The sequence below is a fragment of the Tursiops truncatus genome, chromosome 4, assembly GCF_011762595.2.
Source record: "Tursiops truncatus isolate mTurTru1 chromosome 4, mTurTru1.mat.Y, whole genome shotgun sequence".
Lineage (NCBI taxonomy): Eukaryota > Metazoa > Chordata > Mammalia > Artiodactyla > Delphinidae > Tursiops > Tursiops truncatus.
In genome coordinates, this window is record NC_047037.1 from 119,644,597 (window position 1) to 119,670,656 (window position 26,060).

The window sequence follows — 26,060 nt, forward strand, 5'->3', positions numbered from 1 at the left end:
ATTGGCCTTTTGTATATCTTAATTGTAGAGATGTCCATTCAAATCTTTAACCCACTTTTAAATTGAGTTTTATTCTTTTGCGTTTTTGAGTTGTTCTTTATATATATGTTTTATGTGTTCTGGAGACAAGTCCTTTCTCAGATAAATGATTTGTAAATATTTTATCTCATTCTGTGAATTGTCTTTTAAACTTTCTTGATGGTGTCTTTTTTAGGATAAAATCTTTAATTTTGAAGTCTAGTTTATATCTTTTTTTCTTTTGTCTCATTTTTGGTATCATATCTAAGAAAATGTTATTTAATCGTAAATCAGGAAGTTTCCTCCTGTATTTTGCTCTAAGATTTTTATAGGTTTAGGTTTTCATTTAGGTCTATGATACATTTTGAGTTAATTTTATGTATGGTATGAGGCAAAGGTCCCTCTTCATTCTTTTGCATGCAGATATCCAGGTTACCTGACACCACTGGGGGTCTGAATCCTTTTTAAGAAATGTGAAGTTACCATCTGATACTATTAGATTTCAAAACTCACAAAAGATTTTGTATATAAACACATTTTATTATTTAGCATAAATAGCAGTCTTTAATCTAGGTATGTTAGTATATTTCATAATAATTGGGTTAGAAATAACACCTAGTTAAACCACAATTGATAATGCACAAATGTTTCCTATAACAAACTCATTTGAAAATTTCTGTGCTGTGACTAATCTAAACAAAAACAAAAATGCCTAAGAAAGTATATATCAAAGTTATTGCATTTATATATGACAAAGTTACAGGCACAGTAGGAATGTCTAAAAATGTGGCAAGTATTGTGCATGTATTAAGGGTAAACTTCAGCTTCTCTTAGTAAAAATAATAGAATTCCAAAACAAGCAACAATCAAAATATACATATCCTATTTGGGCAAAGAAAAATAGTACCTGATGTAAAGAATTTTATTGTTGCCATGTTCTTAGTCTTTCTTTTCACTACTCACAAATAATTTGATATATTTCTACTGTTGATCACACTTCCTATTTGAAATGTCTTGCTACTGCTTGTGGTTCATTAGTGACCTTATATTCTATACAAACTTATTGTGTGTTAGCTTTTTCTAGATTAGCTTGATAGTTTGAGTTTATTATTAAATACAACCACATCACAGCACCAAGCTTAATGGCTTGAATTGCAGTTTATACAAAGAAAGTTAAGAGCTTTTATTTGCTGTTTAATACCATGCCTTGTATTATTTTCTCCACATGCTAGGTGCTTACGTAGTTTATTAAGAATTTATAAAAAGATTGTTGAAACCCCACTGTGTGAAATTATTGCTTATTGGAAGAAAACATTTGAAAGATTTCACTCAATATAAATGTTAGTTTGGTATAATTTCTCTTGTACTGAAAAGTCACTCTCTTTTTGGTAAAATAATTATTTCAATTTAGTGATTCTATTTTATATATCATGAAAACAAGATTTAAATAAATGTAACAGTTTTCAGAATAACCTAGTGATTTGTTAATATACTACTTATAATGTGCAAAGTATGTAATATATCTAAGGTGGCAGCTAAAAAGGGGGAAATCTGAATCACAGATATAAAGAACAAACTAGTGGTTACCAGTTTGGAGAGGGTAGGGGAGATGGGCAATATAGGGGTAAGAGATTAAGAGGTACAACAGTTATGTATAAAGTAAGCCACAGGATATATTGTACAACACAGGGAATATAGACAATACTTTGTAATAACTATAAATAGAGTATAACCTTTAAAAATGTGACTCACTATATTGTACCCCTGTAGCTTATATAAAATTATACATCAACTATACCTCAATAAAACTAATTTTTGAAAGGGGGGAAATCTTATTGTGAATGGAGGCTGACAGAGTCTAAATTCTAAATTGCTGCATCAGAAAGTGATGGTGAAAAATCAAAAACCAGAGAAAGCTAATTTATTTGGTATTCTATGTACCAAAAGCTATGTCATTTTCCAATCTCTAATGAAACACACACACACACACACACACACACACACACACACACACACACACACCTTAATCACAAGCACCAGTGTTACTGAAGCATAATGTCTCCATGATCATTGTGACTATATTTGGCTTCGGAATAAATTTAATGCCAGAATATATTATCACCTGAGATACACACCATATCAAAGCTGTAAGACAGGAACAGAGCCAGAGCCTGAGCTCAGAGACAATGACCTGGGAATTATCATTTAGATTCCTGTGCATCCCAAAGCAGCTACAAAAAACATGAAACGAGTGAGGAAAAAGAGCATCTCTGTCATTGATGTTTGGCCAAATATCATTTGGACAAAATGCAAATCAGCAATGCACAAAAAATTCTGAAATTCTAAATACGATTGAAAGAGAGGCAAATCAATGAAAGACGATTAAAAAAAGAAACTAGCAGAAAAATACCACTTCTTATGTTTTGCCTTTTTTTTTTTTTTTTTGCGGTACCCGGGCCTCTCACCGTTGCGGCCTCTCCCATTACGGAGCACAGGCTCGGGACGTGCAAGCTCAGCGGCCATGGCTCATGGGCCTAGCCGCTCTGTGGCACGTGGGATCTTCCCAGACCGGGGCACAAACCCGTGTCCCCTGCATCAGCAGGCAGACTCTCAACCACTGCGCCACCAGGGAAGCCCCAACTATTCTGCTTTTACGTGATTGACTGGATGAGCCATTGATAATGCCAAAGAATTCCAGTTATCATTGAGATTGTGTTATTCCATATTTTATTTAGTTAAATAATTCCAATAAATGGTCTTCTATTGAAATCACCATCTGGATAGTGGCATTAAAATTTGAGAGAATTATTCTACACAGGTTTGAAAAAATGAGTCTAAACTTCTTAAGTTAAATTTCAAGACATGAAAGGATAAAAATGGGCTTTATTTATGTAAGTCACAGGATGTTTGAAAATAAAATTAACAAGTTAATATTTGCATCTGGATACTTGACTATAAAAAAAAAAAAGCATGGTGCTTCCAGTATTTTAAAATTAAAGAGTAGCAATTTCTGGAAGTAGAAACTCCTGACATGGGACTAATCAGAGTGTCTCCATGTGGCCTGAGAACAAGTCTTATTGATAAAGTCTAATGCAGCTCAAGGTAGATACACAATTGTGAGTTGTGGTCCGCCCTCCAGAGACACATGTTCAAAGGTGATTCTTTTTTCCAGTGGTCAGTGTAATAGAAATAGGCACATGGTTCCTTGATTCAAACTAAGGGAAGTCAGCTGGGAGAATTTTGGGAAATGTTTCTTCACTAACTAGGTTTAAAAGGTATAAAACTCTTTTTTCTTTGCTATATGCAAATCTATGTTCACACAATGACTGGAAATGCAGAGCCACAGTTTAACAAGTAAAGAACATAAGAGGGTAAACTCACAAAAATAGGGCGTCTTCTTCTACCACTCCTTAGATCTGACATAAGCTTTGCTTTCCTAGCTAAAACATTTTATTAATTCATAGTGATGGTTCTAAATGAAGGCTTTACAAGTAGCCAAGCTGGATAAAATTTGGTAATCCCAGTATTTTTCATACAAACAGTGAAAAGAGTGTGATGAAGGACTTTTCTAAATCTTTTGCATTTTTATATGGAGAAGAGAAAAGTTATGTAAAGAGCAAAAACATAAGAATAATAAGTTGTTTTGAATATATAATAATTTTATAAGTGGAGGAGCAGATAGGAAGACTTATAGTAGAAAAATCTTTAATAGGAACATGTAAATATTTCTGAGAATATGTTATTTTATAATGAAATACTGACTCAATTATGAATTCACATGAATCACTTCTGAAGAGTTTTAAAAATAATTTTGAACACCAACATGTCATATTCAATTCTTGAATTCTTTGTACAACATTTGGCTGTTGATCTTGCAGATTTACTAATAAGAAATATAATCAACACGTTTTTAGTATGTATTGAATCAAAAGTTGCTAATCTATACTAGATATTCATAAGCATTTTTTGTCAATTTTATTACTACCATAAATATAAAGTGGTGATTACTTTGATTTATGGAGAAAAGAATATTATATAATAACTTTTTTAATATTTGAAAATCAAATAAAATTTAAATCCAGTTTGAATATTAAAGAATGTCCTGTAAAGCACAGCACTATTAGTAATGACAGGATATTTATAGCATATTTAATGGATACCTAGCTTTGAATTTTTTTCTTCAATCACATAATTTCTCTATAAAATAGTTAACAAAATTTTGAGAAGTCCTATAGCAACTGGAAATTTTTCCAATCAAGAAAAATATTCATGGCAATGATAAAAATGTATTACATTTGGAGAGATTGGTTCAAAATGGCAGAGTAGAAGGACGTGCCCTCACTCCCTCTTGTGAGAGCACCAGAGTCACAACTAACTGCTGAATAATCATCAACAGGAAGACACTGGAACTTACCAAAAAAGATACCCCACACTCAAAGACAAAGGAGAATCCACAATGAGACAGTAGGAGGGGCGCAATCACAATAAAATCAAATTCCATAACGGCTGGGTGGGTGACTCACAAACTGGAGAACACTTATACCACAGAAGTCCACCCACTGGAGTGAAGGTTCTGAGCCCCACGTCCAGCTTCCCAACTGGGGGTCCAGCACGGCAGGAGGAATTCCTAGAGAATCAGACTTTGAAGGCTAGTGGGATTTGATTGCAGGACTTCAACAGGACTGGGGGAAACAGAAACTCCACTCTTGGAGGGCACACACAAAGTAGTGTGTGCATTAGGACATAGGGAAAGGAACAGTGACCCCATAGGCGACTGAACCAGACCTACCTGCTAGTGTTGGAAGGTCTCCTGTAGAGGCAGGGGGTGGCTGTGGCTCACTGTGGGGACAAGGATACTGGCAGCAGAAGTTCTGGGAAGCACTCCTTGGAATGAGCCCTCCCAGAGTCTGCCATTAGCCCCATCAAAGAGCCCAGGTAGGCTCCAGTGTTGGGTCACCTCAGGCCAAACAACCAAAAGGCCAAACAACCAAACCAAGCTCCACCCGTCAGCAGACAAGCAGATTAAAGTTTTACTGAGCTCTGCCCACCAGAGTAACAGCCAGCTCTACCCATCACCAGTCCCTCCAATCAGGAAACTTGCACAAGCCTCTTAGATAGCCTCATTCACTAGAGGGCAGACAGCAGAAGCAAGAACTACAATCCTGCAGCCTGTGGGGGAAAAAAAACACATTCACAGAAAAATAGAAAAGATGAAAAGGCAGAGGGCTATGTACCAGATAAAGGAACAAGATAAAACCCCAGAAAACAAATAAATGAAGTAGAGATAGGCAACTTTCCAGAAAAAGAATTCAGAATAATAATAGTGAAGATGATCCAGGACCTCCAAAAAAAATGGAGGCAAAGATTGAGAAGATGCAAGCAATGTTTAAAAAAGACCTAGAAGAATTAAAGAACAAACAAACAGAGATGAACAATACAATAACTGAAATGAAAAATACACTAGAAGGAATCAATAGCAGAAGATTGAGGCAGAAGAATGGATAAGTGACCTGAAAGACAGAAAGGTGGAATTCACTGCTGTGTAACAGAATAAAGAAAAAAGAATGAAAAGAAATGAAAACAGACTAAGAGACCACTGGGACAACATTAAAGGCAACAACATTCTCATTATAGGGGTCCCAGAAGGAGAAGAGAGAAAGGACCCAAGAAAATATCTGAAGCGAGTATAGTCAAAACTTCCTTACCATGGGAAAAGAAATAGCCACCCAAGTCCAGGAAGTGCAGAGAGTCCCATACAGGATAAACCCAAGGAGAAACATGCTGAGACACATAGTAACCAAATTGGCAAAAATTAAAGACAAAGAAAAATTATTGAAAGCAGCAAGGGAAAAATGACAAATAATATACAAGGGAACTCCCATAAGGTTAACAGCTGATTTCTCAGCAGAAAAACTACAAGCCAGAAGGGAGTGGCGGGACATATTTAAAGTGATGAAAGGGAAAACCCTACAACCAAGATTACTCTACTGAAAAAGGATCTCATTCAGATTCGATGGAGAAATCAAAAGCTTTACAGACAAGCAAAAGCTAAGAGAATTCAGCACCACCAAACCAGCTCTACAACAAATGCTAAAGGAGCTTCTCTAAGTGGGAAACACAAGACAAGAAAAGGACCTACAAAAAAAAGAAAAACACAAAGCAATTAAGAAAATGTTAATAGGAACATACATATCGATAATTACCTTAAAAGTGAATGGATTAAATGCTCCAACCAAAAGACACAGACTTGCTGAATGGATACAAAAATAAGACCCATATATATGCTGTCTACAGGAGACCCACTTCAGACCTAGGGACACATACAGACTGAAAGTGAGGGGATGGAAAAAGACATTCCCAGGAAATGGAAATCAAAAGAAAGCTGGAGTAGCAATACTCATATCAGATAAACTAGACTTTAAAATGAAGAATGTTACAAGAGACAAGGAAGGACATTACATAATTATCAAGGGATCAATCCAAGAAGAAGACATAGCAATTATAAATATATATGCACCCAACATAGGAGCATCTCAATACATAAGACAACTGCTAACAGCTCTAAAAGAGGAAATCGACAGAAACACAATAATAGTGGGGGCTATAACACCTCACTTACACCAATGGACAGATCATCCATAAATGAAAATTAATAAGGAAACTCAAGCTTTAAATGACACAATAGGCAGATAGATTTAATTGATATTTATAGGATATTCCATCTAAAACAGATTACACTATCTTCTCAATTGTGCATGGAACATTCTCCAGGATAGATCACATCTTGGGTCACAAATAAAGCCTCAGTAAATTTAAGAAAATTGAAATCATATCAAGCATCTTTTCTGACCCCAACACTATGAGATTAGAAATCAATTACAGGGAAAAAAAAAACTTAAAAAAAATGGAGGCTAAACAATACATTACTAAATTACCAAGAGTTCACTGATGAAATCAAAGAGGAAATCAAAAATACCTAGAGATAAATGACAATGAAAACACTACAATCCAAAACCTATGGGATACAGCTAAAGCAGTCCTAACAGGGAAGTTTATAGCAATATAATCCTACCTCAGGAAACAACAAATATCTCAAAAAAACAATCTAACCTTACACCTAAAGTAACTAGAGAAGGAAGAGCAAACACAACTCAAAGTTAGCAGAAGGAAAGAAATCATAAAGATCAGAGCAGAAATAAATGAAATAGAAACAAAGAAAACAATAGCAAAGATTAATAAAACTAAAAGCTGGTTCTTTGAGAAGATAAACAAAATTGATAAACCATTAGCCAGACTCATCAAGAAAAAGAGGGAGAGGACTCAAATCAATAAAATTAAAAGTGAAAAAGAAGTTAAAACAGAGGCCGCAGAAATACAAAGCATCCTAATAGACTACTACAAGCAACTCTGTGCCAATAAAATGGACAACCTGGAAGAAATGGACAAATTCTTACAAAGGTATAACCTTCCAAGACTGAACGAGGAAGAAATAGAAAATATTAACAGACCAATCACAAGTAATGAAACTGATACTTTGATTAAAAATCTTCCAACAAACAAAAGTCCAGGACCAGATGGCTTCACAGGTGAATTCTATCAAACACTTAGAGAAGAGCTAAAACCCATTCTTCTCAAACTCTTCCAAATATTTGCAGAGGAAGGAAGACTCCCAAACTCATTCTATGAGGCCCCCATCACTCTGATACCAAAATCAGACAAAGATGTTACAAAAAAAGAAAATTACAGACCAATATCACTGATGAATATAGATGCAAAAATCCTCAACAAAGTACTAGCAAACAGAATCCAACAACACATTGAAAGGATCATACACCATGATCAAGTGGGATTCATCCCAGGGATCCAGGGATTCTTCAATATATGTAAATTGTTCAATGTGATACACCATATTAACAAACTGAAGAAGAAAAACCATGTCTTCTCAATAGATGCAGAAAAGCCTTTTCCCAAAATTCAACACCGATTTATGATAAAACCTCTCCAGAAAGTGGGTATAGAGGGAACCTATCTCAACATAATAAAGGCCATACATGACAAACCCAGAGCAAACATTATTCTCAACAGTGAAACACTGAAAGCATTTCCTCTAAGATCAGGCACAAGACAAGGATGTCCACTCTCACCACTATTATTCAACATAGTTTTGGAAGTCCTAGCCACAGCAATCAAAGAAGAAAAAGAAATAAAAGGAATACAAATTGGAAAAGAAGAAGTAAAACTGTCACTGTTTGCAGATGGCATGATACTATACATAGAGAATCCTAAAGATGTCACAAGAAAATTATTAGAGCTAATCAATGAATTTAGTAAAGTTGCAGGATACAAAATTAATGCACAGAAATCTCTTGCATTCCTATACACTAATGATGAAAAATCTGAAAGAGAAATTAAGAAAACACTCCCAGTTACCATTGCAACAAAAAGAATAAAATATCTAGGAATAAACCTACCTAGGGAGACAAAAGACCTGTATGCAGAAAACTATAAGACACTGATGAAAGAAATTAAAGATGATACCAACAGATGGAGAGATATACCATGTTCTTGGATTGGAAGAATCAATAATGTGAAAATGACTAAACTACCCAAAGCAATCTACAGATTCAATGCAATCTCTATCAAATTACCAGTGGCATTTTTTACAGAACTAGAACAGAAAACCTTAAAATTTGTATGGAGACACAAAAGTCCCCAAATAGCCAAAGCAATCTTGAGGGAAAAAAACAGAGCTGGAGGAATCAGACTCCCTGACTTCAGACTATACTACAAATGTACGGTAATCAAGACAAGACGGTACTGGCACAAAAACAGAAATATAGATCAATGGAACAGGATAGAAAGCCCAGAGATAAACCCACACAGCTATGGTCAACTAATCTATGACAAAGGAGGCAAGGATATACAATGAAGAAAAGACAGTGTCTTCAATAAGTGGTGCTGAGGAAACAGGACAGCTACATGTAAAAGAATGAAATTAGAACATTCCTTCACACCATACACAAAAATAAACTCAAAATGTATTAGAGACCTAATGCAAGACCAGACACTATAAAACTCTTAGAGGAAAACATAGGAAGAACACTCTTTGACATAAATCACAGCAAGATCTTTTTTGATCCACCTCCTAGAGTAATAGAAATAAAAACAACAACAAAAGTAAACAAATTAGGGACCTAATGAAACTTAAAAGCTTTTGCACAGCAAAGGAAACTACAAACATGACGAAAAGACAACCCTCAGAATGGGAGAAAATATTTGCAAATGAATCAATGGACAAATGATTAATCTTTAAAAAATATATACATCTCATGCAGCTCAATATTAAAAAAAACAAACAACCTAATCCAAAAATGGGCAGAAGACCTAAATAGACATTTCTCCAAAGAAGACATACAGATGGCCAAGAAGCACATGAAAAGCTGCTCAACATCTCTAATTATTAGAGAAATGAAAATCAAAACTACAATGAGGTATCACCTCACATCAGTTAGAATGGGCAACATCAGAAAATCTACAAACAAAAAATGCTGGGGAGGTTGTGGAGAAAATGGAACCCTCTTGCACTGTTGGTGGGACTGTAAATTGGTACAGCCATTATGGAGAACAATATGGAGGTTCCTTAAAAAACTAAAAATAGAATTACCATATGACCCAGCAGTCCCACTACTGGGCATATACCCAGAGAAAACAAAAATTCAAAAAGACATATGCACCCAATATTCATTGCAGCATTAGTTACAATAGCCAGGTCATAGAGGCAACCTAAATGCCCATCAACAGACAAATGGATAAAGAAGATGTAGTACATATATACAATAGAATATTACTCTGCTATAAAAAGTGATGAAATTGAGTCATTTGTAGAGACATGGATGAATGTAGAGACTGTCATACAGAGTGAAGTAAGTCAGAAAGAGAAAAACAAATATCGTATATTAACACATATATGTGGAACCTAGGAAAATGGCACAGATGAACCAGTTTGCAGGGCAGAAATGGAGACACAGATGTAGAGAACAAATGTACGGACACCAAGGGGGTGGTGTGATGAATTGGGAGTTTGGGATTGACATGTATACACTAATATGTATAAAATGGATAACTAATGAGAACTTGCTATATAAAAAAGTAAATTAAATTTTAAAAAAATATTTTACATTTGTTTGGATAATAAGTAAATATTTGGACTGTTAAAATTATTATGAGGATATTAATGACTATTTTTAAATATGTGAAAAATAATCTAGAAACATTTAAAGATGCATAAATATAAAAGGGAAAATATTTGGCACAGTTGATTATTTTCTTCCCTCAAAATATTTCCTTCAATTGCCTACCAAGACACTAAATGTTCCTCAGTTTACTGGGCCTTCATTACCTGGACATTCCTTCTCTGTCTCTTTTGATGGTTCTCCCTCACATCCCTTACCTTGTAACACCGAATGAAGTGCTCCAAGGAAAAGTCTGCTAACTTCTCCCATTTCTATCTAGTCTCACTCTATTAATGATTTTACCATATTTAGAGGTTTAACTACCCTTCACACATGAAAATTTCCGAATTTATCTCTATTGCTTAGACATCTCTCTTGTATTCTACTCATATATCTCACTACCTACTTAACTTCTCCATTTCAATACTACATACTAGCCAATTCAGCACGTCCAACTCACTTTCTCACAATTACTTTTCTTCCTATAGTTTCCTCAGCTCAGTTAATCAAATTTCAATTTTTCCAGTTTGTTAAGCCAAAAATATTAGAGTCACCATTGACTTCTTTCTCTCCCATCTAAAATGCAATGGCTCCAGTAATCCTGTTCATACTATCTGTTATGGACAGAGTTATCCCCCCAAATTAATATGGTGATGTCCTAACCCACAATGTGACTATATTTGGCAATAGGGCCTTAAGTGGGGTACTTAAGGTTAAGGAAGGTCATAAGCACAAGGTCCTAATCTGATAGGGCTGGTGTTTGTATAAGAAGAGGGAGAGACACGAGAAATATGAGTGTAAGAGTGGAGGTAGCTTTCTCTTTTTCTCTGTGCAGATACAGAGAAGAGGCAATGTGAGAACACAGTGAGAAGGCAGCCGTCTACAAGCTGGGAAGAGAGCCTCACTAGAAACCAGCACTGATCCCTTGATCTTGGACTTTTATCCTTCAGAACTGTGAGAAACCAAATGTCTATTGTCAAAGCCACCCAGTCTGTGATATTTTGTTATGGCAGTTCAAGCAGACTAATGTTCTATCTTTTAAAGAATCTCACCACCCATTATATGTCTTTGTCTGCCTCTAGCTTGCCCCAAGCCATCATTATCTTGCCTATGTAATTACCTCACAGATGGTCTCTCCTTTCTGTCTTTCTCCCCTTCTCCCCTTCAGTCTCACCATAGAATCCTCAGCAAGCCTCTAAATTAGAGGTCATTCTTTTTTATATTTTTTTTATAATAATATATTGTCAGAAATTGGAGGTAAGTATTTATTTATTTTTGACTGTGTTGGGTCTTCTTTTCTGTGCAAGGGCTTTCTCTGGTTGTGGCAAGTGGGGGCCACTCTTCATTACGGTGCGCGGGCCTCTAACTATCGCGGCCTCTCTTGTTGCAGAGCACAGGCTTCAGACGCGCAGGCTCAGTAGTTGTGGCTCACAGGCCTAGTTGCTCCGCGGCATGTGGGATCTTCCCAGACCAGGGCTCAAACCCGTGTCTCCTGCATTGGCAGGAAGATTCTCAACCACTGCACCACCAGGGAAGCCCCTTTTTTTTAACTTTTGATTTTATATTGGAGTATAGCTGATTAACAATGCTGTGTTAGTTTCAGGTGTACAGCAAAGTGATTCAGTTGTACATATACATGTATCTCTTCTTTTTCAAATTCTTTTCCCATTTAGGTTGTTACTGTGCTATACATTAGGAAGTTTGGGATTGACATGTACACATTTCTATATTTAAAACTGGAAGTCATTCTTGCTCATAATCCTTTGTTGTCTTCAAAGCAGAGCATGAGACAAAGTGCTTAAACTGATTTGGCCTCCTCTTACTTCTTGTAACTCATATACTGCTACTCTTTCCATCCCTTATGCAGTTGTAGTCACACTGATCCCATAATAGAACCTTGACTACGCCAACTGTCTTCCTACATCATGGCTTTGCACCAGCTTCTCCTTTTCTGGAAATCATCTTAAAGATATCCATATGGGCTTGCCCTCAAACCATTTCCCTCATTCTTTGCTCCAGTTAGACTTTTTACCTGAGTTCTTCCCTGACACTCTATTTCACTTTGACCTCTTCCCACACTCACTGTTATTCCTCTAAGTTTTTCCTAAGCTTTCTTTTTCTTCATAGCATTTACCCCTGTCTAAGTTACTGTAAATATTACTTATTTGCTTCTTTTTCATAAGTTGTATATTTTCCCCTCTCTCATCAGAATGTAGTCTATCAGGTATATTAGTTTCTCCATTGCTGACAACAACTTGCCACAAAACTATCGACTTAGAATAAAACAAACATTGTCTCAGTTTCTGTAGGTCAGAAGTCCAGATACTGCATAGTGCAAGTGAATTCTCTGCTTAGAGTCTTACCAGGCTGACATCAAGGTGTCAGCAGGACTGCATTCCTTCTTGGAAGCTCTGGGAATGAATCTGCTTCTAAACACATTCAAGATGTTGGTAGATTTAAGTTTCATGTAGTTGTCAGGCTGCAGTTCTTTTTCTTTGTTGATTGTTAGATAAGGGTGATTCTCCACTTCTAGAAGCCACCCTCATATTCTGGCCACTTTCATCATCAAAGCCCGCAATGGCTGGGTGAGTTTTTATCATGCTTCTAATCTTTCTGACTTCTCCTTTGGCCTCCTTCCTCTCTGTTACCTCCAGCCAGAGAAAATTCTCTGCTTTTAAGGACTTGTGTGTTTAGATTGCACCCATTCCAATTATCCAGGATCATCTCCATGTATTAAGATCCATAACCTTAACTACATCTGCAAAGTTCTTTTGGCCATGTAGTGTAACATTTCAGAAATTCCAGGGATTAGGCCCTGGACATGTTGGGGGAACATTCTGCTTACCACATGATTTATAGATTTGTGAATGTGTGCATGTATTTTTTCCACAATGCCTGGTTGAGATTCAAAGCAAATTAATATGTTTTTAATAAATTGTAATAGTAAACTCAAAAAATCTCCAGGTTAACATTGAACTATCAATTTAATATATTCTAGTAGTGCTTAAAATAACATTTCAAATTAAACTGCTACATTTTTTCTATCTTGCTGCTCAAATATTTTAGATTCATTTTAGTACTATCATTTGTCTTACAAGCTCCAAGAATTCTAATGAAATTTAGTGCTTGGCATTGTTACCATGGAATTTATCATTTACTAAAAGGCATAAAGAAAGGTCAGAAATAACTATAAAACAATAAATGATATGATACGTCATGAAGGGATTTATGACTTTTGAATATTATGAGACTATGTGGTCATAATGGTGGGAAGAATAAGGAAAAGTTTCACAAGAAATGTGACTTGAAGAATTAAAATAACTTCAAAGGATGGGGTGCTAGGGGAAGAAGACACCCCTAATTAGAGTAAAATATGATAAAGATGTAGAAGTAAGAAAGTGTAGGGCTTGTTTGAACCAGAACAAGCAGGATTTGTGAATTTTTCTGAAAATAAATGATATGAATGAGACAGCAAGAGATAAGTCTGGAAACAATTACATTAACAGTATCTATTTATTAGTATCTATGAAGACCATGCACCCTTCATTGGGTACATAACACAGTAGAGAAGAAAAACAAAGTTCCAATGTGTGGACACAAATATAAATAAATACAAAAATATATAACCTATCAGTTATATAGAAAAGAAATCCTGGTAGGAAATCTTGGGAGTGTCAGAAGGTCATGCTGGTTTGCCTAAGGTGGTCAGGGAAGGCTTGTCAGAGAAAGAAACATTTAAGGACATATCTGAAGCAATGTGATGGACTGAGCCGTACTGGTCTTGGAAGGAATAGGCTTCCAGGGGAAGAAATTGAATGTGCAAGGATCTGAGATTAGATGAGCCAGGAACAAGTTTAATTAAAAAAAAAACTCTCTTGATTAAGTGAATTGAAAAATAAATTAACCAATCACTACCCCAGTTTTATGCCACAAATGATTTGAAGAGTTTATATAGAAAAAAATGCAAAAGAATGAATGAAGATCAGAACAACCACAAAGCACAGATTAGAAGTTATACACCTGAAGAGATAGAGATAGGGATTAAGATACCCATGGCTGAGTTCCATATTTAAACTTTAGTTCACCAGCAGTCTAAATAAAAATGGTTAAGAAAAGCAGTAACCTCATTGTCATTGCTTATAGAGTTAAACAGTATGTTCCTCTGGGGATCCCAAGTTTTCCTAGAATTATTTCTGATTTATTTTTCTTTTGTGGGCTTTATATCAGACAATGAAAGGCATAATGTGAAATGACATTAACCACATTTCCTCAACAAATGTAATTGTGGGTTTTAAAATTTAATCTTCATAGGTCCTTTGAAGAAAGATGAAAGTAAGAAAAAAAAAGTGAAGCTCAGAAAAATTGGGGAACAAAAGTCAAGAAAAGTAAGAAAATAATCTACCATTATTGTGGTAGAAAATCCAAAATTAAATTACAAATATACAAGTTTACAACTTTCAAATGGTCCAGCTCATTCTTCCCTAATGGAATGGATGGACTATTATGGAATAATATGTCCTCTGCTATTAGCAGATTGGGCATGCAAATTTTGGTCTATTTTTTTTTTCTGGGGTTTAGAAGGATATCAGGTATCCTACAAATCCTTAGCAACCATTATATTTCTTATTATGCAGGACAGATAGCCAACACTATTCAGCCATTTCTACTTCCATACTGATAAATTCATGGTTAGCCAATATTGTCAGGCATCCGTGTTCTAAGACATTTAAAATCTATTCCCACAAATATTTCTTATATCTACAGATATAAATGGGCAAGATTAACACTCCTTGTGTCCATTTCTATGCTTATCATTTTTATTTCTTTGTAATTCTTTCCTCTGGACTCACTTTTCTTCTTGCTGATACATATCCTTCAGTAGTTTTTTCATTGAGTGCTGTGGATGGTACATTTCTCACTGTTTTTATCTTGGGGTTCATTTTAATAATATGTATTTTATCAATTCCAGGTTTTGATGTTTTCATATTATTAATGTTCATTACATTCCTACAACATGTCTAGATTTAAATTTTTAAAAGTTATCTTAATTTGAGAATGCATGTTTTCTCTAGGATACCATTTCCAGACAAATTTCAGTTCTTATTAACTAGCAAACCAAATTAGAACAATTTCTGAACCGTAAATCCAGCAGGCCAGTATCTTAAGCTCCTAATTTTTGTTTCTTGTTTTACAAGAAGTTAGATTTTGATTTTCCATACATATATGTTTCCTTTTTTGTCTATCATTGTAATATATTTGGAGATAGTGGTGAAGTTAAAAACATGAAATCACAAAATTCATTCTGAACTGTAAATGCATTGGTAATATGCTAAGTTTTTTGTGAACTTTCCAGCATGATGTTGATAAAAAGAGCTCAATATTCCCATTTTGAAGTGTTTTATTATTTTATTCAATATCAATAATTATATTTTTATGAATGAAAGGTAAACATAATATCATGTAAAGATTTCAAATTCAAATATATTGGTAAAATGTTTTGTTTGGGGGAGGGATTTGTCACCATGAAATTCTGCTCAGTATTAATGCCATGACCTTCCCTTCTACATTGTCTTTGCTCTTTTGTGTGTCAAGTACCTAAGCATTTAATTTGGTAAGTGTGAAGATTTGAGTGACTGAGTTATTAAAAATGTATGTCTACCCACAGCAGTTAAATGGGTTTCAGCCCATCTAGGGCATTTACAGACATCATTCTGGTAGAAAATTTAAAATCAAATTACTGGAAACTATCTATGGAAGGCACACACCCCACAGCTAATAAAGGTTTAATGATAGAGCATTACTTATATTTCAGGGCTCTGTCCATACAAGGAGTTTATAGTGTTTCTAAATGTGGTCTTCCTGTCTCTGGTTCCAACCTCCATGGTCATCTCCCATCCCATCCTCCTTACCTATACCCAAGGAACTCTTCATGTATCTCCCTGGAACCAGGAAAGTCTAGTTCATTTCATATTTATTTAAGTTCTATTGTGACATAAACTCAATGCTTGTTTCCTTCAGTTTGTCCTTTTTTATTAACAGGAGTATCCCTTACAAGTCAAAATTCTAAATGGTGATTTTTGAAAAACAACTTTCTCTTAGTTCCAACTTGAATGATTCTGCTCCTTTGGATATGTGAACATCGTTCACTGATTTGATCTAACTCAGGAGTCCCTACCATTCCCACCATGCCAAACTCCCTTCTTTTTGGCCTCAGCCTATAGTGAATCAGAAAGAAGTTGCTTACAAAGCTATGTGACCTGGAAAAGAAGAAAGTTAATATTTCAAGTTATTATCTGTCTTAACAATCATCTTACATGGTTTCTATACGCTTCTCATTTCAGCAAGGATAAAACTTGCATCAGTGCCTTATATACTGAAATTCTAAAAATAGCACAAGTATGCATTTAACAAACAGTGGAGCAAATTTCAAAAATCGAAGAAAGAATGTTCTGACTCATCACTCTGTTTAGTAGAACTACACATAAAACATAGATATAGAACATCTTTATTTTTTTTAATTTAGATCAAATACATCAGCATTTTTGCAGATTCAGCAAAAATGTTAGTATTTACCAGATTCGGCTTATGAGTTGCTTACAGCTACTTTACATTTTGGAGGATTTCCAATATCACTACTTACCTAAATGACATTTGAGGTGGTGGCACTTAATGAGGTACATGCAATATAGTACTTAACTCATGACATCTACCAGGAAGAAAATGCTTTATTACCTGATCCTGTTCTATGAATATAAATTTATTTTCCCCACAGTTAGTAAAATTGGTTCTTCAACTATACTTAAAGATAGAGTTAACTGGATCCATCTAGCAAGTTAGAGTATATTTCCTTGCATAAATGATGGTATAAATGGGAGAGGGTACTTAAGTCTAGTGATCTTTGTCCCTAGGCATCATGTTTATTGATTGCCCTACATTTAGGTCAGGAAGAAAGGTCTTACCTTGTAGAGACCCTGGAGTTTAATCACTTTGCTATAAAGCATTAGGTAATTCTTTTTTGATAAATGAATACCATAAATGTCAAGGCTTTAGCAATAATAGACTAGAACTTTGAAAAAAATTGTCTTCATCCAAATTCCTTGTTTCTGAATCACACTGTCTTTGATTCATAAATGCAAATAGTTTTCAGTTATTGTTACAGTTACTGTTATTCTTGAGCACACACTGGACACCTCAGGCCATGTCATTCAAAATGGAGGGGATAAAAGGAGCATGAGTTTGTTCCCTTTTATCAAAATTATTTCAACAAAGAAAGAGAGATAGAGGCAAAGGGAGAAGGAGAGGGAGAAACAGAGAAAGACAGAGTAAGAGTGAGAGAAGGAGAGAAAAGGCAGAGAAGAGAGAAAGAAATATTGATTGCAGATAATTAAAATTTTGTAATCCAGGCTTAAGAACAATGAATCATCAGAAAAATGAAATTTTCATGTAGGTATAGGAATGAGGAAATGCTACTAGAGGAAATTTAACTTGAGCTCAATGTTTAACAGTATGTAGGATTTACTTAATTAGAGGGGACAGAGAAAATGTTTCTTAGTAAAGAATATAAGTAAACTTCATGAGATAGAAATGGGGAATAGAAATAAAGATTGCCTTCCTGATATGAAAACCAGTATGAGATGTGGTACTGCTGGATTGTATCTTTTGTCAACTGTTAAACTTCTTTTAACTTCATATTTGAAGCCTTACTTATAAAATGTAACTCCTATATTTTGTACACAGAATAGAGATGCAAGTCTAGAAATTATGTTATATGAGGAATGCATAGAAAATGAGGTGATGCTTGTGAAAAGTATTTTTAAGATTATACTTGCTAGTTGCTTTTTTTATACACTAATCTTTAATTATATTATTGATGGTTTTCCTGGAAAGAGAAGATTGAGAAGAAATATAAATCCTGCCAGTTAATATGTGACTGGCTGTCATTCAATAGAAAGATTGTGTTATTATGCATGATGCCAAAGGGCAAAGCCAAAACAACTGGGTAAGAATTATAAGTAATTTGGGATATAGTAAAATAATGAATAGTTTCCATGGAGTCAAACATTAGAAATAGCCTAATAATAAAATATGTCATTATTAAATGTACTTAAACAAAGGGTGAATTATCTTTAGACAATGAGTGCTACAGAAGTAAACCCTACATTATTTTAGATAGCTCCTAATGTTCTTCCTCCAAAGAATCTAATATTTTATAAGTAGATTCACTGTGATAAGTTAAGTCAAATTGTAGAAGTCTTGGGAATAAATATTAAGGATTTCATTCTTGATGTTATTGCTACAAGAGAAAGAATCTAAATTTTGTTAAAAAGATAACCACAACAGAGTGGCAGTGATTAAGGGAATGTTAATCCAGCAGTAACATGAAAAATTAGAAACAAACTTTCGGGTATTATTTTAAGTTCTTCTGAAAAATGCACTGAGTATATAACTATGATCGTGGGATGTCATGACTTAGATGGGAAAAGCATAGATAGAGCGTTAAAAATATCTTGATATTTTGTACTAATAACATGGGTTTGTTAAAAAATCCTTTAGTTATTTTTAGGTCCAAAAAGAAGTCATAAAACAAACTATATATAATTTTTTTCTGATGTAAAAAGACATAATTTTATGTTTGTATTGTAAATAATCTTTCTTCTGGAGAATTTTTGTTGTTTTTTTTTAATAAAAAAAACATGGAGAAGGGTAGAGACAAAAAGAAGATACATGGCATAGTATGTGAGCTGCACACATGTGTACACAAACATGCTTGGGAACACTTAAGAGATATTTTCATAGGGGACATTCATCTGCATGTAGCAGAAAGTGCACATTAAAGTCATTTAAATGATGACAACATTCACTGTCACATAGAACAAGAAGTTCTAAGATATTTATATTATTCAGTGTATTAATTAGGCATCTTGTCAACATCAGAAATGCTTTTCATCTTTCTTGAGTCTCATACTCAGTGTATTGCTTTGATCTTTCAGGCTATTTTCCCTTGTGGTTACAAGATGCCACATCAAGACCTGACAATTTTAGGGGTGAGATAAAAGATCATATATTCCTTGTGTGTTTTTAAGAGCTAGGAGACCTTCTGTAGAACACACACCACCCTCTAGCACACCTCATTGGACAGAAATTGGTAACATAACCGTCCCAGAAACCTGTTACCTTCTAGGGAATACAACTACTAAGATTGACTTAAAGAATGAGAATTTAATACAAGAATTATGAAGCAACCACACTTAAATTTACTACTACTATAATCAAAACAATTTGCCCTGGCAAATGAAAACTAAAAATAAACACACTGTAATGTGCTCATGATTCTGCCCTCTTTTTAAATGTTAGCTGGAGAGAAAGTCTATAATTCACTAGATATCTGCCTACATGAAAAAGTGTACACAATGTACATGCAGGCAAATTCACACATACTCACACATACACGCTGACTCATGAGCATTTAATTATCTAAAAACTGGCCAACTATCAGGCTTATCTATTTATATTTAGCATCTGAGCTATGAATAAAGAGAAATTATAATTGACTGAAGTTCTTGAAGTTAAAATATATTAGATAAACCACAGCATTTGCTTACCCCTGCAATTTATATTTTCTTAATTACAGAATTTGAAAAAGTAGGGAAAAAATTCCTAGCTCATTAAAAAGTCTGATGCACTGAGTTATTAAGAAAATTACAAATTTACCATGCTCTTGTTCTACGTGTGTTCCAGTGTGGTCCAATTCATGGATTTTAGCACTGCACATCTATCATTATTGTTTTAATTTAGGTGAGTAATAAACATTAAAATATGTAGTTATGTCACTTTCAATGACAAATAACACAGCAATTTTGTTTAAATAGAATTCCTAATATGATTACCATAATTTGTAATATTATTGCTTCCCTGTGATATATAAAATTCCTTCTATTATAATCTTAGTATTTAATAATCTCACATTTCTATTTTATACCGATCAATGAAAAGCTGAGTTAAAGTTTGGCTATTGTTTGTATGCAATTTTTTAAAGTTCTTGACTATGTGAATTCATCACAGATCCCAAAATGTTTATAACATTTATATTTTTTGTGTATTTCTATGAATATTTATATTCACAATGATGACCAAGTTGTGAATATTTAAATATTTCTATGGAAAAATTTTAAATATGTTATAAGTAATTATAGGGAGTTAAATTTTGATTTCTAGTTAAGTAATTTGAGTATAAAAATATTTTTCAATCAATCAAATTGTTTTTTAAAATATGGAGCTATCAGATAATCTGGGAGAAGTCTGGATTAGTGGAGCCTGAAGCTTATACACTTTGGGGAGGCCTTCTTTAAGGGAAAAGGATACAAAATTATAAAATTAAATAAATATAAAAATAAAATTTTGGCATGAAAGTGAAATATTTATTTAGAATCATAAATGAAAACCACAAAAAATTGCTACAATCTACCAGAAATGCTTGCATAGAAATACTTTATGACTGCAATCAACCTTCTTTCCCCACCTAGAATATTCCACAACTATAAAAAAAAAACCTAGTACAGTAGTCCCCCCTTATCCTCAGGTTCACTTTCTACGATTTCAGTTACACATTGTCAACCACAGCCCAAAAATACTAAATGGAAAAATCCAGAAATCAACAATTCATAATTTTTAAATTGTGTGTCATTTTGAGTAGTGTGATGAAATCTTGAGAAGCCTCACTTCATTCCACTCAGGACGTGAATCATCATGTTGTTCAGCGTATCCTGCCCATTAGTAACAGTGGCCCTCTTGGTTATAAGATGGACATTTGTGGTACCTACTGCTCTTGTTCAAGTAACACTTATTTTACTTAATAATGACCCCAGAATGCAATAGTGATGCTGGCAATTCAGATATGCCAAAGAGAAGTCGTAAAGTGCTTTCCTTAAGTGAAAAATGTGAAAGTTCTCAACTTTAATAGGGAAAGAAAAAAATCATATGCTGAGGTTATTAACATTTACAATAAGAACAAATACCCTATCTGTTAAATTGTGAAAAAGGAAAAAGAAACGTGTGCTAGTTTTGCTGTCACACCTCAAGTTGCAAAAGTTACAGCCTCGGTGCTTGATGTTTAGTTAATGTGGAAAAAACATTCAATTCATACAGTAAGATATTTTGAGAGAGACAAAGATCACATTCATATAACACTTATTACAGTGCATTGTTATAATTGGTCTATCTTATTATTAGTTATTGTTGTTAATATCTTACTTGCCTAATTTATAAATTGAGCTTTATCGTAAGTATGCATGTATGGAAAAAAACATAGTATATACAGGGTTTGATACTATTCATGGTGTTTCAGGCATCCAAAAGGGGAGGTCTTAGAATAAATTCTCTGCAGATAAGCGGGGAGAGGGTACTGTAGTCATAGAGACCTATCCACATAAGAGACTCAGAAACATAAGCTTCTTTTGTTTCTGGGTATATTCTCTTCTGATGGTAACTCTAAAATAATCAGCATCTTTGAGTTAAAAATAGAAAACTAGCTCCTCTTCATTTTGTATAAATAGGAATTTGCTATATATTCAAATGGAAATGTTTTTCAGCAAATATATTAAGTGAATGTATAAGAGACTGGTTTCAACTTAATTAATTTGTTACTGATGTCCTTCCCTCTTTTCATCTTTCTTGTTTGCATTGATGATCTTTACAATCCTTTTTATTTCTACATTTCTATAGCTATGATTTAAATAATAAAATTAAACATATACTAATTATTCAGTCCTTGTGTCAGTCTATTGTCTTCTGTTCCAATAAAATATTAAAGAAATATTAAAGAAAAATGTCTTATTGAATAATATTTTAAAATTTGATTCTCCTATGACTAAAATAAATAAATATATTTTAAAAGTTGGCATTTATCAGTAATTCTTGAAAGTTAAGAATTTGTGAGACATAATTTCACTTTGACGCAATTATATTTAGAGAAATTTTCTTTACTTTGCTCGTAAGCTATAGTTCTGTATTATCACTAGGTCAACTATGGCAGGCTAGTGTGGCAGCAATAAATGAACAGTCAAAAAGCACTATGAAAATTTTTAGTATCTAATTTTTAAAACATGATAAACATTCTGGTTATCATTGTAGAACAGTTATAACTGGGTTAAAACTTTTTTCATTTGTAGTAAATATTAATACATTTTTTAAAGTCTTGAAATAAAAAGAGATGCATAAACATATTTTGAATATTTAGACCTGAGGAACCCTGCCCTTATTCAGATACCATATTGGATTTTACCATTCAGTAAGATGTGAGAGAAATATAAAGATATGATTTATTACATACTTAAGATTGTAGGTATATACTACATCTGAGAAAAAGTACTCATCCTAGTATTCTAGATATTTTGATGCAATGATACACGCACATGTGCACACATAGGCATACACACATCCTTATGTCATTGACTTGTACACCTAACTGTGTGCATTAATATGATTAATCAAAGACATGTCAAATATACATGGTTTATCGTATTAGGTGTGGCCAAGAAGGTGGGTAGGAAGACCCTGAGTTCAGCTCTTCCCACAGGGACACCAAAATTACAACTATTTATAGAATAACTATTGATGAGAACAACCTGTAAACTAGCAGAAAAGATTTTCCACAACTAAACAGATAAAGAAGGAACCACAATGAGATGGGTAGGAGGGGCAGAGAAGCAGTCTAGTCAAGACCCATACCCCTGGGTGGGAAACCCACAGATGGGAGGATAATCACAATTGCAGAGGTTCTCCCCAAGTATCAAAAGTTCTGAGCCCCACATCAAGCCCCTTGGCTTAGGGGAAGCCCACAAAGAAAAGCCCCCAGAACACCTGACTTTGAAGGCCAGCAGAGCTTATGTTCAAAAGAGCCATAAGGCTTTAGGAAACAGACTTCACTCTTAAAGGGCATGTGCAAAATCACACATGATCTGAGTCCCAGGCTAGAAGTGGTAATTTGAAAGGAGCTTGGGTCAGAACCCCTTGCTGACCTTGTACATACTCCTGGAGAGGCAGGAGGCAACGGGTAATGTACACACTGTTGGCAGCCATTTTTAAGAGCTTACCCTACCAGGAGGACACTGGTGCTAGCAAGCACCATTTTGGAGTTTGCCCTCTAGCCTATTAGTGCTGAGGCTTACCGACCCACAAGTAAGCTGGCACCAATCCCAGGTACCCATGGGCCATGCAGCCAACCATGCTAGGTCCCAACCCTGCTCACCAGCAGGCTGGCATAGGCATATTGGGATCCAGCCTTGCCCCCAGTGGGCATTTTTCCAAAGAAAACATACAGATGACCAACAGATACATGAAAAATTGCTCAACATCACTAATCATTAGGGAAATGCATGTCAAAACCATGAGATATCACCTCATGTCTTCCAGAATGATTATCAACAAAAAGGCAACAAATAACAAATGTTGCTGAAGATGTGGAAAAAAAGGGACTATCATGCATCATTGGTGGGATTGTAAACAGATGCAGCTGCTATAGGAAAAAGTATGGAGTTTTCTCAAAAAATTAAAATTAGAACAGCTATATAATCCAGCAATTTCACTCCTTTATAATACATGAAAAAACACACACAAAAAAAAACCTAATTGGAAAGGATATATGCACCCCAAAGTTCACTGCAGTATAATGTACAATAGTCAAGATATGCAATCAACCTAAGTGTTCATTAATAGATGAATGCATAAAGATGTGTGGTGTGTGTGTGCTTGTGTGTGTGTATATATATATATATATATATATATATATGTATATATAAAATAGAATATTACTCAGCCATAGAAAAGAATGAAATCTGGTCATTTGCAACAAAATGGATGGTTCTATAGGGTACTATGCTAAGTGAAATAAGTCAGATAAAGAGAAATACTGCATGGTCTCACTTATATGTAGAATCTAAAAAAGAAAACAAGTAAACATACAAAACAAAATGAAAACAAGCTCAGAGATACAGAGAGAAATGTGTGGTTGCCAGAAGGGAATAGGGTGAGGGGTGGATAAAGTAGGTGAATGGGATTAAGAGCTACAAACCTCCAGTTATATAATATATAAGTCATGGGGCTATAATATACAGCATAAGAAATATGTTCAATGGTATTATAATAACATTGTATGGAGACACATTGTTATTATACTTATCATGGTGATCATCCCATAACATATGCAAATATCAAATCATTATGTAGCACACCTGACACTAAAATAATATTGTATGTCAAATATATTTCTATAAAAAACAAAACATGATTCATGAAAAGAATAACCTAGTCCATCTGGTAAAATAAATATTCAGATGTTCCGAGTATTACTGAAATGAGCATTATATTAGCATAAGACAGGCTAATAGATTTCAGTGGAAAGTTTCCAGTGTTAGAAATTCTATCATATTAAAATATAATCTTATTAAATCTAAAATCTATTAGATTTATTACCATCAGTGATTTTTAAAAGTTTACCACAATGAACTTGGCAAGTATATAGACAGGAATTATTAGAAATATAAAACAGTATTATATCTGATTTGTTCAATTCATCTACATCATGCCATTTGATTTTAGTACTATTATTTCAAAGATATTTGAAGCAAAGTCATTTTTGAATTAATTCATAATTATTTGACTCACAAATCATAGAATTAAAGAGTCTGCTTTATTTCTTTAGAAGTAAAAAGAAGAAAATATCTCTAAAAATTTATTTTACTTGAAAACATAATGAAAACAGTATAATTTTTTATCAAAATTGTGATATGCACAAAGCAAATAAAAATGCTTCAAATTGTTCATTGGCATGCACATGCATACATTTTTAAAATTATATAATTTCCATTTCCCCTTAGGGTTCATAAGACTTGAATTAAAATACTGTAATACCACTTTTAAAATATATAACCTAAAACATCGAGGTTATTTATCAAAATAATTGTCAGAAATATAAACTGTAATTAGGTTTTATATAAATGCAATTCTTTCCTTTCCCACTACTCAGTACAATCCCTTTTGTTTCTCTAAATTTCTAACAGTAAATCCAGATCTATGAAGTCTAAGAATAGTTGACATATTCTCCCTTACTGTTCAGCTATGAGGTCCAGGCCTGTGTATAAAGCAGTGGCATTATTTCCAGTAGCAGATGGGAAAAACACGGAGCCGTGTAACAGAGTAAAACAATCCCAGGTTATGTTTTTGAGCCTTAACATGTGGCTGGAGCTACAGTCTTCTATTTAACCCCAAATTCAAGAACCCTTTTCCTACTATGTACTTGTATAGTGCACCTGCCAAGAAACCTCTGTGTTAAATATATACATGAGGAAATAATCAGAAAAATGCAGAATATGAGACATCCAACAGGACATTTGGCCTGGGACTCTTCAAAAATCTAAGGTCATAAAAAAATACAGAAATGTGCAACTGTTCTAGATTTGGAGAGAAAAATGGCAAAACAAATGATTGTAATGCAAGAATTTTATTTGCATCCTTAAAATAAAATTTAAAGATAATATATTTTGTAGCAGTTTGGAAGTCAGGCTTGTATAACAGATGATTTTATTAAATTAGTGTTTAATATGTTAACATTATCGTGGTTATATAGAAAAATGTAATTTTCCTTAGGAAACACATGCTGAAGTACTTAGGGATGAAGGGTAAGATATGTTTAATTTCCCTTAAATAGTTCAGGAGAAAAAAAGATATTTCCACAAACAAAGAGAGACGAAAAAGGAATAAAATGTTAACAAGCTAAGTAAAGTGATTACTAGAGTTTGTTGTATATTCTTTAAA